We start from the raw sequence: 15,515 nt of genomic DNA on the forward strand, positions 1-15,515 counted from the left end.
ACATGTGTTAATACAAACTCATGTAAAATACATGTTTTACATACGTTTTACATGAATTTCAAAATTATATTTTTTTTATTACTGATTTTTTATCTTTGGCTTATTTTTTTTTTTATTTTTGTAGTGGAAATTAACAATTTTAAAATGAAAGACATGATTGGCACTTTTTCCTGTGTAGTAATTTGTTAATTCAGTTTAGAATGAATGCACTCTGACAGATTTTTTTATGTCACAACACTCCTGAATATATATAATTATTCTGTTAACATGGTTTATGAAAGATTTCTATTTGTTGGTGAATGAAAACAAATTGTTAGCATATTTTTATATTTAATATTTATATATATTTTTTTTTACATGTTTTACAACGAGAGCTGGTTCTCTCAATTGAATTTTCTTGTTACACAGTGGGTTATCTCCCCTTCCCATCAGAGTGAATAAATCCATTATCTATTATGCTATCGTCCAGATACAACCACATGATAAATCAAACATGAAGTTATATCCAATATATTTTGATGAAATTAAAATAGGCTAAATGGCCAAGCAGAAAGTTGATTTTGTTAGATTTTTTCCTCAACATCTTTAACTAGTTAAATATATGTACTTTTTGTAAATTGCTGAAAGCTACTTTTAGTAATAATATTTATTAGTCCTTTTGATGTACTAATATTTTACACATTTATACTATATTAACAATTAAAATATTAGAGTAAAATATTTTTTTTATTTTTCATCACCTGGCAGAGAAAACCTGCATATATGACCAACAATAATTGTAGTTCAATTCACTGTTCTAGGTGAAATTAAATAAATGATAATACCTATCAACCCCCACCCCCACAGCCTCCCCTAAACATGTTTCATTCAAATCAGTATTAAACACATAAATTTGAAGCAGGTTACATTATGATTGGTATTGGACAATCTTTACTAGTGGCTTATCAGAACGCTTGAAAGTCTTTTTTATTTCAAATTAAATGGGCTGTAAATGTAGGTTTGACTTTCAGACTAAATTTATTCTGGTACTCATCAAGTGTTCAGATATGTTTTTAATATTAAAGAGAAGATTTATCAGGTTTTCCAGACTTTATTACATCTAATGGATGATGGTATCTAAAACATGTCTGATAACTGTACCACTTGTTAACTTTTGAAAGGCTACACACATCTGATTTGATAAAGATTGCTTCAAGTAGGTCATGCTGTTTCTCAGAATAATAAACAGAAGTCATTACTGCCAGTGTTACAATTAAGTTGTGAATGAACAAACACTGTTGTTGATGTAAATATTTGATGAAGAAAAGTTTTGTAACAATACAATAGAAAATAATACAATATATGTTGGTTCCAATTAAGTTAACATCCCTTAGGGGGCATTGACCAGGATACAGTCATAATTCAGTTGTATCAACATATACAAAAATATAGTACATTAATACAATTACAATGTAAAGTATTCATTTAAACAAATGATATAAGATGATTTTACATCTGTTCTGAGGTCAAGATCTATCTACCCTGAACTTTTCAGAACTATCTCATAATTTATTTTGGAGTTACTGCCCCTCAAATATCCATTTAGAGTAAATTCTTTATCTTGGAAACTATTATATATTGAGTGAAAAACTTTTATTAGCAAAACTGACTAGCAAGATCTACAACATTGTGGACTTACTAGGTGTCAATCCTCTCCATATAGAAGTTATTGCCCCTGAAAGATGATTTTTAACCAATAGTGCATTTTTGGCTTACTGGTAACCTTTAAACAAAAATTACAATAGATGGAGATAAACCCTAAACAGTCAAAATAAAGAAGATCAAGAATTAAAGTTATTATGATCAATATTGTCAGTTTTTTTGCACTGTTGAACTGTGTCAGTTTCGTCTTTAAGCAATCAAGATTACAGGAGTTATTGCCCTTCAATGATAATGTTAACTCTTTTTGTTTTTCTGAAAAAACAATAGTCAATAGAGTGAATCTTAACAGCGAAAATGATTGCCAAGATAAGATCTAATTAAAAGTTACAATGCCAGAAAATTGTTAGTCCAATACTTGTTTATGTATTTGGAAAAAAAACTTTGTTTAAAATATTAAACAAAAAAACGATTTTCTAAATAAAATCAGGACATCATTGTTTCTCAAAACTAAAGTTTTGGTAAAATTAATCTGTAAAACTTTTTCAACAAACCACTTACATGCTGACATATGTTATAATGAGAAATTTACATCTGATACTTCCCAAATTAGGTTTAAGCACTTGAGTTACTCCCCTTTGACTTTGTTCCCATTTAAGATCAAGATCTTAACATTTCTATACATTTAATTTCTTTTGTGCATGTTGTTGAAACTGGCGCCTTTGACATACAATAAATAACTCTTTAAGTTGTCCAGATAGTAACAGCAGGTACCAGTAGGCAATATGTAATGCTGTTTAAAAAATAAGTACAATTCGTATGTTCTTTGCCTATTATACTAATAAATTATTTCAAGTTTATAAAATGGGGAAATTACTAACTAATAGCCATGTGCAATTTAACAAGTTAATGATTTTTTCCACAATTTAAAGGAACTTAATTGATGACAAATCTTAACAATTCATCCAATTTGTTTTGATGGTTTCCTGAATAACATTGGAGGCTATATTTACTTCACTATATAAATGAAAATACAAATGAAAATCTCTAATATATCAGATGCTTGGATGGAGACTAGACTGGTTCCCGATCGCAATATTCAGTAAGAGAGTATGGCTATAAGCTAATACCTGGAACATAGTACCGGGAAACAGGATAGATGGAGACAAACATCATCCCTTTTATATTAAATTGGTTTAGAAAAAGTTTAATTAAAATGAAATCTACTGTTTATTCTAAATATTAACATATATCTTGTTATTTTGCTGATCAGGTTTAGTCTTATTACTACAGATACCTGTTTTATGACTGTGACTAGTTCTCTCTTGTTTTCAATGATTTTCTAAAACTATATCATCATTTAGCTGTTTCTGTGACTTCTACTTTTTCTACCTGCTAAAAACTTAGGGTCACCTGGTGTGTTAGATAGTCAGTCCTTTAATTGTCTAAGTTGGTGAACTTGCGTTGTTAAGTTGCTGTCTCATTTACCTTTCCCCCAAACATCTGCTGTTATTCACATTGATATAATATTGGACATGCATATAAATTCCTGATATTAGCACATAAAAATGTGATAAATCTGACTGGAAATCTTTTTCTGATTAAACCTTAGTTAAATCTATCATAAAATGAACTAATTGCATAAATCGTATTAATATTTTATTTGGAAATCTATCATTTTGTCCATAAAATAAAGATAACCAAGTACATGTTTTGTATCACTATACATCTGTCAGCTGATTATTAGGTTTTACTACAGGAAGTTCAGACAACTTTATTATTATGCATGAGAATTATTAAATATTACTTCTGGGGAGAATTTCATACTATTTTTATGCTTTAGTCTAGTGCAGTATGAGACACACTGCACGTTAAACCCTGCACACATGCACTTGTAATGATTGTAAATTAAAGTGTCAGTTTAAATCTAAGGACTGCTTTGTTAAACTATTGTTATATTTCATTATTGTATTGTGACAATGACTAACTTTGAGATATCTGTTTTCACAATATAAGCTTTTTAAAGGTTGATTACTTGATCCAGACATTACAGAAGACTTCTTTCTTCAAGTACATTCCATTGAATAAAGAATTTTTCAATTAAAAAACAGTAATAAAAACTTAATACATTTGCAGAATAAGTTTCATTTGCAGTCCAGTTTATTAGCTAATGTTTTTATCTTTCTAAATATTCTCTGATACCAAAATGTTCCGATAAGTAGAAAATAAAATCTGTACTTTCCAAAAATAAGCTGATGATGGAAGTTTTTAACGACCTTGACCTTAAAACTTCCATCATCAGCTTATTAAGCAAGGGCATTAAGATCCTTTTATGCACAAAAAATGCTCTTTTAGTATCTACAAAATTTAAGAAAAGAAAAAACACATTTATAGTTTATGGTATTGAAAAAAAAATAGTAGTACCACTGAAAATTTAAATATTTTTCTTACAAACACATATTATCAAGTTCTTTAAAATAGAAGAAAAGGTCATGCAGTATAAAATACTAAGACAAAAAAATGAAAAAAATCTTAATTGATGTTATGATATTTTTATTTGGAAAACATCTCTAGTATTGTCTAGGATCGATACAATATTTTTCAGGAAATACAAAAATACCACTTTCATGTAAAGTTGATCTATATATATGTTTATGCTGGAAAACTTTTCAAAGGAAATAAAGTCAGGAAATGGAGGAAAAAATAGCATTCTAGAAATTCTTCAAAATATGTGTGTGATCTTAATCTTACGACAATTTTAAGGGGTAAAAATACATTTTCTTCTTTCACATGTTGGATTTCTATGTTTTAACAATAAGATCTATATAATTTTCCGAAAAAAAAAGTTGGGTTGGATTTTTTGAAGATTAAAAGCTGTTAACCCATATCCTTTGATAAAGATTATTTCCTTGTTATTTATTTGCAGTTTAAAGGTTAATTTGTATTATCACTGAAAGAAATTTTATACCTCAGAAAACCTTAGTTTTAGATTAAGATCCTTAACAGTTTTATCAAAATAATAATCCTGTTTATTTATTTTTGTATTCTTATATATTCCCCAAGTGTACTGAAAGGGAAAAACCTACTTTTGATACTAATTATAACACAGTATATAAAGTAAGTTGATACTGATGGCCTGATCAGTCGTCTACTAACTCTCCACATGTAACATGTTATCTGTTGTTTTACACAGGATTTTTTTTTAGGTATTTATATAACGATTTGGAAAAATTATAAAACAAGGACATAGAAGACAATAGTCTTTTATATATTGTTAAAAATATTAGTCTACTGTAAATTAGATATTTAAACATTTTTCTTAGGAAGGATATATTATCCAAGTTCTTTAAGGTTATACAGTGTGAAAAACTAGACAAAACATATCATCTCTGTGAAAAGGGGTATACTATTTTTTATAGTAAACAAGATCTTATTTTATTATTATTTTGGATTTGTAATTTAATATTACCATAGAATTTATGGATAAAAAATTAATTAGCAAGTAACAATAAAATAAATCTGGGCTACTTTAAAAAGAATGTGAGGGATAATGGATGCCTCTTTATGACAATAACACATAAGTTATAATTAATCAAACTTTTATCTGCTCTGGTACAGGCCATGGTGATATGTATCTATACAGACCAATCATTAATGATATTTAACATATACCGTTATCACCTGAAATTAAATCATCCATTAATCTTTAAATTAAATATGAAATATTGATAAGAATATTAAAGACGTATCTTTTCCACGATCAATGTTAATACAGCCTGTAGGTATGGTATTGTTTGTGAAGATTTTGGCCTTAGGTTCACAAGGTTATACCTTGTATGTTTCATGTTTCTAGCTGTATACAATTAGTCACCTGGCTGTAGAAGCCTAAAGGATAGAAATCAATTATTAGATATATCATACGAAAAACTTGTCCGAAAAGGATCACTTATAAAATTTGATAAATGAAGACCTTGTTGACCAATTAATAAACCTCATATGATTCAAGACAGAAAAACAGCTTCATCAATTGTCTTAATTCTGATTCATCTGCCAAAACAATAACTTGTTTGTGGTCATGACAGAATACATGGCAAAATCAACAAATTGGTGGTGTAGAGTTAACACGTTCATCAACCTTCAAGTCTGTCAAGAATGTTTGGTGGTCTGTCAGGAAAAAGTGCCCCTGTACACTTAACCATCTTATATCTATACAATTAGTACAACCTAACTTAATATATGTGTCCATTCCAAGCAGCCTAACTTAATATATGTGTCCATTCCGAGCAGACATAGACCTTTAGGAACGATAGGTTTTTAAGAATATGCTGATCTAAGCGTATCTACCATATTTGCAAATATTTAACGCATATTCAAATCAAAAACTTTGTCAAAACCAAAATAATACATTCAACTGTAAAACATATCACACCTAACACAGAAAACACAATGAAAAAAAAGCGTGCAGACTGTTCTTTCTTAAGCACCATGACGAACAATATTGCAGTTTATTTTCTTACGAAAGAGCTCAATGAAGTAAATTGCACAGTCATTTTTGTCAAGCCTTCGACTTTTGTCGAAAAAACGAGACAGCGATCCTACATTCCGTCGTCGTCGGCGTTCACAAATAATCACTCGATCTATGGTTAAAGTTTTAGAAAATTTAATAACTTTCTTAAACTATCCTGGATTTCTACCAAACTTGGACAGAAGCTTGTTTATGAACAAAAGCTAGTATCTAAAAGGAAATTTTGTAAAAATATATTTCCTTTTTTTTCGTATGTTACTTATACATGGACGTAGTTTTTCTTCTAGTTAACATTACATACAATCTGCAGTTAAAGTTCTTAAAACATGTATTACCTTCATAAAGTAGGCGAGACACTGGGTATCGCGGAACCCTTATAAATTTTTCCATAGAGTAAGCACAATGAAGAAACACTGTGTAGTCAGTGTTTTATAGCTGAAAGCAGGAAGGACAACGACAGTCAGTGCTTCTTCTAGAAAACACAACGAACTTAAAGAACAACAATGATATTTCTTTCAAGAAAGGACGATGATAAAATTAAACACACAAGCAGTCGACAGTATTCTTTTTAGCCCAAAAAGATCACAAACACGCAAATTGAGTACGTGTTTTACTTACTAGTATAAGCAACACAAATAGTAGACAATCTCTTAGTGCTCTGACTAGTAAGCATCACAAAGAACAATCAGAACAAGCACTCATTCTGTGTTCTTGTTAGCAAGCTTGGTTACCCTTTACTAGAAAGGACCATAATAAACAACCGAGCTGCTGCCAAGGAAACTTTAGGTTTTTTATTATTAAAAAAGAAAATAAAAGCATCAACCAATTTACTAGGGGAAGGTCAATCCTATTTATTTACAAAATAAAGCCTTGTTTGTGAGTTAACTCTTTACAATATCAATTGTATAGAAGCTTTAAAAGCATACATGGGCAATGACCCTAATATATTTTGGTGATGGATTTTGAGCAAAGTCTGATTGATTACATAGAATAACAAAAAGTAATATATTATTTCACTGCTTGAAAAAAATATTACTTATTTGGGTCAATGAAAGTTGTGCTACTCCATGCAGAAATATATATATTGTTGATTTGAAAGAAACTAAAGATAATATCAAGTATCAGTTAAGCTTTTTTTCAATCATCTATGTTCCACTAGCTGATTTTCTGCAACATTTTACAATAACAAGAAAAAGCCCTTAATAGTCATTTTTTGGATTAAGTCACTAGCCCTAAATAATTATATATTTTGGGACTAAGTCACGTAAGTCGTCTTAAATTTTGACACAAGTCACCCGAATGCTTTTGCAATGCATTCATTCAATAATGTAGAAATTAGATCGCTTCACGTGCTCACGTGATAGTGCAAAGGTAAAGTATTGAAAAACTAGAACATCAAGCCCAATCCTTTAAAGCTAAGTACATGTCTTAACAAATATATACATGTACTTTTAATTTCCTTGTCGCGGAAATAGTCTTTGTTAGTGACGCACACGAATAGTGGTGTCACTCTGGTGTTATCTATTTGTAAAGCAGTGTAATTTTCTATATGAAATGGACTTTAATATGTCGCTTTAAGTAAAAACTAAAACAATGACTGTGGAAACTGTTAATTTGTTCTACTATGAAGCTATTTTTACAGGACAATTATGCAGTTTGTTCTCCCCTTCTACATGGGTCCTTCAAGCTTGCCAATCCGGCTGTGATTGTTCGCCGGCTTCAAAGATCTTCAAACTCAGGAAAGTATTTCAGTGAATGCATCACCTTAGCCTAGAGTTTTTCAGTGAATGCATCACTTAGAGTTTTTCAGTGAAAGCATCACCTAGAGTTTTTCAGTAAATGGTTGTTTAAATCCTAGCTTATAAAAAATGGTCTATATTTATATCCCAGAATATGAATGGATTCTAGTGAAACTTAATCGATAACATTTCATTTTCAAAACCCTTTGACATACATATCTTTTCTTGCATTCAGGTATTTAAACAATATTGACTTTCAAATATGGTTTTGAGCGTCCCTGTTGAAGGTAAATCCAGAAAAACGCTTCGAATGCAGGTCACATTTATCATTTATTAAATGTTGTTTTCACATTCCATTTATTTTATCAGTGCCCATATATTTCTTTCGACTCAATTTTTCAGATAATAACTTAAAGTAGGCAGTCTGTCGAGATTTATAAAAAAAAGTGCAAGAAAATAACTGATTTATATGGGAAAACATATACACATGTTGTATTAGTATATTGTTGATGTCTGTATAATGCCTTCTTTATGTCGTTATTTTTGTCGTTTGGTTGCTGTCTCATTGACGTTTACCAAACAACTCCATTTAGTTACAAGATGATGAAAGCATTTGATTGATTGATTGATTGATTGATTGATTTATTGGTTGTTGCTTGCTTGTTTCAATTCAAATTCCCAATCTGTTATTGCATATTCAATCAGGAACGTTCTGCAAATGATAAAAGGCGGAACAATTTTGTCGTTGAAAAACTGAGTGGTACTAGTATGTTAATGGACATGTTTTTCTTAAATCACGATTATAAAGGACCGCTCAACTAGTTGAGATTGCCACCCTCCTAGCATTGGACAGATTTAACTTCTACATTTAAAGTTTTCAGTATTCGTACATTCTGTATACAGACCCACTGCTCCATCGTGTAGGTCTGACCGTCAGTGGGGAATGAAAGGGTAGCAGAATTGTCTACCCTAGATGTGAAAATAACGTATCTCCAGGGAACCTACAACCTTGACAATCAACTCCTCTTCATACACTTCTCATACTTTATATGGAATATGATATATTAATAAATTGTTATTTCTAGAATATAAAAGGAGTCTAAGAATTTTAAGATGAGTCAATAATGTCACATTTGTAATGTGACGTATAGTATTCTGTTAAGTCACATTGATTATGACGCGGGGGTGCAAGCTATCTGCGGTCTGTGTGTGGCTTTGACTGCGGTTAAGGGACTACTAAAATATTGTCAAAGTACAAGTACATCAAAGTTATCATGTAGGCGAAATATAAAATCTTTGATATTGGACATCTTTGTGAAATTATTATATCAAGTGATGTATTACTTGGTTTGATAAAGTAAGAGTATAATCATCATCACAGTCCAGAGGATGTGGATTTAAGATACTGCGGGCACTGACTATAGGTCACCATATGACCTTTAATTGTATCGAACGGTTCTTTTCCCATTTAACCTCTAATTTCTATACGTTTTGATAATGCTAGTATTAGAAGAACTTAGAACTGTTGTTTGATTAAACCTACTATACAACGTTAGGTTATTGTTACTGTTACATGTATGAGGGTCTATAACGGAGGCTTTTTTCTTTTGCATGCTGTAACTCTAGGTTATTGTTAGTGTTACATGTATGAGGGACTATAACGGAGGCTTTTTTCTTTTGCATGCTGTAACTCTAGGTTATTGTTAGTGTTACATGTATGAGGGTCTATAGAGTTAGACAATATAATGAAAAACGGTAGTTCCGGTAAGTAGGCGGGGCTAATAGGTTAGTTGGGGTCATTGACGTATAAAGCTAACGTTTATACGTATAGCTTTATCTGTATAGTAAAATAGCTGATTGCAGTATAAGAGTCTTTATTCTGTTTGCTGTAACTCTAGGTTATTGTTAGTGTTACATGTATGAGGGTCTATAGCGGAGTCTTTATTCTGTTTGCTGTAACTCTAGGTTATTGTTAGTGTTACATGTATGAAGGTCTACAGCGGAGTCTTTATTCTGTTTGCTGTAACTCTAGGTTATTGTTAGTGTTACATGTATGAGGGTCTATAGCGGAGTCTTTATTCTGTTTGCTGTAACTCTATGTTATTGTTAGTGTTACATGTATGAGGGTCTATAGCGGCGTCTTTATTTCTGTTTGCTGTAACTCTAGGTTATTGTTAGTGTTATATGTATGAGGGTCTATAGAGGAGTCTTCGTTGCTGTATTCTGTAATTTTTAATTTCATTTTTCTCTGTTATTTATTTTTTTTTGTCCAAAATTGTGTATTCTTTATATCGTAGCATCTAATTTTTTGTTCTTCCTTTTTTTCACTATTATTCCGGCAAGACTTAGACCCTCCTGTACGTCCTGTACGTGTAGACGTACATGTATAATCTTGTGGGTGGTTATTTAGTAGGCATTCGAGGTCAAACTTTAAAATCGGGTCAGCTATAGATTTTACGTCGGATTTAAATATGCAGTTCTTCTGTGCAAATATAATAAAATGAGATTCCTCTTAAGATCCTTGTTGGCAGACGACCTGTTTATGGCGGGGGTGTCATCGATCGCCCTTGATATCAAGTATTGGAGATAACCAGGTTAATACAAGTATCCAAAGCAAACTCAAACAAACTAAAACAAAATATCGTATGTTATTTGATAAATGATATATATCGGTGTTTGTAAATGCTTAACACAAAGTACAGTATGATTGTACTAAATTCATAAGTAGAACTTACCTATATATAGTTGGCAGTACTTTTAAAACTTATAAGAGACCTTTAGTTTTTAATCAAAATACAAACGAATGTATGCAACTCTCTGCAAATCGAATTCTATTGAGACTGAGGTAGAATCAAGGGTAAGGGAATTCTAAGGATACATAAAACAATTTGTCTTATTGTATTAACTGTGGACTCCTGTCTGAGACTCCTGTATAAACTGACAAACCGGACATTAGTTTTACTGCTATGTTGGTGGCGGTTTGAAAGATCAGTCGCAGTACACCTCTGTGGTCCTTCTAGTTGTTTATAAGTTTTATTATCATTAGTACAATGAGTCGAGTGGATAAAGACATACACAACGGAAACCCCACTGACTAAACCCTTAATGGCGTATTTAATCAAATCATTGTACATCCATCTTTATGAATGTGCCTCTCACTATTTCAAACGAGAAATTGGCCTATGCGTAAACTGCTTAAAATGCGACGGTTCCCGAGTTTCAAAAGTCGCAGACAAAATAGACCAAACCAAATATATAGTATCCGACCCTAGCACCTTATTTATGAAAATACAAATATGGTTATTGCTTACTCATCCTTCTTTTGCTTTTAATTGAAACAACACAAGTGTGTTATTACATGGCATAGGGCTTGGTGTATTTTACAAAGGTATTCAAAATCGAAGATTTGATATTTCGCCTACATGTTTACTTTGACAATATTATAGTGATCCCTTAAACCACAATCGAAGCCACACAGACCGCAGATAGCTTGCACCCCCGCGTCATAATCAATGTGACTTAAGAGAATATTATACGTCACTTTATAAATGAGACATTTTTGATTCATCTAAATATTCTTTTACCTCGCTTATATTCTAAAAATAACAATTCACAAATAAGATATGTTGTATTCCATATTAAGTATTAGCGGTATATGAAGAGGAGTTGATTGTCAAGGTTGATTGTCAAGGCAACAACTTAAATGTGATTCATACATAACATTAAGCTCTCACAAACATGTTTATGAGTCTCCCCAAAGTCAGGAACCTGTAGCTCATGGTTGTTATTGGTTCTTGTCTGTCTTTTGTGTTTTTCGTAAATTGTTTTGTTATAAATTCGGTATTATAAGTCTTCTGGTTTAAAATTGTTTAACCTTTTCCATTGTATGACCTTTAATAACAGAATATAGATGATGGATTTTCCTTACTGTTGAAGGACGATCGTTTGTATATAATTGCTTACATTTACTCCATTTGAACTATGTTGGATTGTTGTCTCATTAGCAATCACACCACAAATCCTTATTGTTGTTTGCTAAATATCTAGTGCGAGAACTTTGATGCATATTCAAAACGAGTATTCTTTGCAGCTAATTGCTCCGAATCATAATGCGTAATCCCTTTTTTTTTTGGAGTCGGTGCTTGGAGCAATTTTCTCATGTGGCCGCCCTCAAAATATCAGTACGGGAATTTTAGATCCGACCAAATACCCGAGCATTGAATAACTAAAAAAAATGCTTTTACTGGTTTACCTTTATATATAATTTCGCGTCAACTCCAAAATAGTCGCAGGCATTTTTTTTTTTTTTTTTTGATTAATTGATAATTTTTACTGATAAGGATCAATAGATAATAAATTTGCATTTTATAAGATAAGTTTCATATCCATATAAACGACATCAGTGACATTTTAGAAAATATAGTTTTGGTTGTAGGTCGACAAGATTCTTGTAGTCAACCATCCCCACCAGGCAAACTTAACGTTAAGCCGTGCATTTATATATAGAATAATTTGGGAACCTATCATATCAAATACGAACAGAAATTAATCAAATAACAGTATAGGTAGTCAAGTCCCGATCACCAATTATTGCTTCATTTGGACGTTATTTATGATACTGCGATGCACGCTGGTCTTTTTTAAAATGGTAAAACTACATCTAATATTCTTTAGACACAAATAACAAAATGGTGATAATACGATTTAGTGTGAATTTAGTGCACAAATGCACTTGAAAGACTGACGGGCCGTCGCAACATTTGACATTTAATATTTCAGTGGAACCAGTGTGTGACATATCCAGTCCGCTCTTGTTTTCAAGTGACCGTCTGTTACCGACTGGTTGGTTGTTGTCTTGACTTCAAAGTATGCATCACAATTTGTCCATACACTGAGTGTCCAATATAGTCATGCAGATAATACATGCAGCGTCGGGCTCTCAAATTGAATCACTTTAAAACTTGTTTGTGGAACTGATGGGTAAATTCCCTAAAATATTTAGCAGAAAGATAAAAGTTGAAAATATCACAATTGAGAAAGGCTTTAAGAAAAGGTATAGATCTGATACAGTTAACAATATAAACTTAAAGGATTTTGGCATTTAAAATGCTAATCAGCACTTAAATCATTCTCAAATTTGTATTTATGAGAGGCAGTCAACAAGTCGATATGTACTGATTAGAATCAAAATGTCGTTAGACAAAACAAAAAGGCTATTATCTAAAAAAAATAGTGCCAGAAAAGTGGTTCCAATCATTTAACCCCGAGTACATAGTTCATTAATTCAATCGATCAGACAATTCATTTTCTGTTACAAAATAACGATTTAGATCTCAAAACAATAAGTCGTTCTTAAATGATACAATTTTTGTAATTAATAACGAAATAGATAGCTGATTATCATAAAAGTAATTGACGGAAATTGATCAGCCAATTAATGTTTATATCACAAAAAACATAAAGCATGGTTTTCTATATCGCTGATAAGCATACACCCTCGATCCAGAACGGAATTTAAAACTGTTAAAACTTAGGTTCATGGTTTTCAAAGTTCCGATGATGTCATATGTACTGTCAGAACCGGACATGCCTGTCGCTCATTTAGCTGGAAATATTCCAAAGGACTATCAGACAGATCAAAATCTTGAAAGGATATTTATCATTTATTGATCTTAAAACAATTACACAAGTAATTAGTGGATAAAATTACGTTCTTATCTATGAATTCATCAATTGTTTTCAAGTGATACTTTTACAAAATACTTATCTTACTACACTAGAACAGAAAGGGCGCTATAGACCGACCATAACCAGTGATAGACCTCAAATTGAAAACGTTACCTACCTTTTGGGGCGTGCACGTTTGTTCAGTCTACAATTTGCCGTGTGCAATATAATTGCTAATAGGAAAAGTAAAATGTAAGAACTTCGTAAAAAAAAACCCATAAAAGTAACTTTAAAAATAGAAAGAAATTGAAGCTTTAACAAAGTTGATTTTTCATGAATATTAATATACTTTTATTACTACAATTTACAGTGATTCATGGTGTGAAACAGATGGCCACCTAAAAAGAAACATTAAATGTCATCCAGTAACAAGGTGTAGGAGGACAAATTATCTTACTTGTTTACATCACTGGTAAATAAGACTAAAAATAACATTATGTTTTCTTGTGGACATATTTAACAAGAAACAACTACATTAGGCACATATCTGTTAAAAGAAGAACCTTAAATTGAAGCGGCTTATAACAATTATGTATGACCTAATGTACATTCTACTGATGATAGGTAGTTGACAGTGTGTGTTCGAATGAATAAAATTGAGGACTAGCGTAGCAAAGATGGATATATGGCGATGACACGAAGTCCGTGTTAGCTGTCTATATAATGCAATCATTCCCTTTTTATGCTAGCTTCAAGATTAAAAACTTTAAAAGACAAATTTGATGCAAATAAAACTATCATAAAACGTACAAGCCTTAGGAAAACTTTTAACCTCTTGTTTAAGTGAATTATAATTATAGATATACCTTTAGATATTATAATTTATATGTATATGACTTATATTGTAGAATTTTATATTTTTGCCTAGGTTTGTGTACACTTTAAACTGGTAGTACCACGCCACATCGAAACAAACCAAGCTATTTGGACCACGTGATCTGGACCATTGCATGTGATGTTCATTGTTGTTTTCATTATAAATATGTTTGTTTTCATTGTTCGTATGTCTGTTTTCATTGTATGTATGTCTGTTTTCATTATTCGTATGTATCCCTTCATTGTTCGTAAGTCTGTTTTCATTATTTGAATACATCCTTTCGTTGTTCGTATGTCTGTTTTCATTGTTCGTATGCCTGTTTTCGCTGTTCGTATGTGTATCTTTCCATTGTTCGTATGTATCTTTTTATTGTTCTTATGTTTGTTTTCTCGAAGAAGTTGGTTTGTTAGTGTCATACTGACTATTTTTATACCCTGCGACAAAATGTCGAGAGCATATTGTTTAAAAAGAAACCCTGTCCGTCCCCGTCATTTCGTCCTGGTACCTGGTTTGTCTGACCAACTCCTCCTAAAGTATATTATGTAGATTGATGTAATAAGATGTGCACGTTTTTCGGGATTTTGGTTTTTCTTTATATTTTCCACAAATGACGGGTTTTTTTACATAATGACTGTTTTCTGGCGGGCATCTTTCAGACACAGCCCATGAACATCATTGTTATACTAAATCCAGTATTCTAGTGATCCATGCTGAAGCGCGTGCATTATCTTTGTCTAGTTTTTTTTTGTGTTTTTTTTTTTTTTTTTTGTAATTCTTGAACACAATCTTTTGTTTTATGTACATTGTATAAGTAAATAAATACAAAACTGCAACATGATAAAAACTACAACATGATAAATCATTCCCAGGAATCGTAACGCAGTAAAAGTTTGAATTCACTGAATCTTGTTCAGGAACTTATACAGACTGCATCAGCAAAACCTTTGTAAAAATAATGGACATTGAAAACATTGGAAGCAAACAAAATCCAAAAATATCAGCTAAAACGTATATGATTTCCTTGTGCACCACGCGTGCGAGTTTACGTTTAAAATAGGATTGCTGATAC

Source organism: Mytilus galloprovincialis, chromosome 1, assembly GCF_965363235.1.
Source record: "Mytilus galloprovincialis chromosome 1, xbMytGall1.hap1.1, whole genome shotgun sequence".
Taxonomy (NCBI): Eukaryota; Metazoa; Mollusca; class Bivalvia; order Mytilida; family Mytilidae; genus Mytilus; species Mytilus galloprovincialis.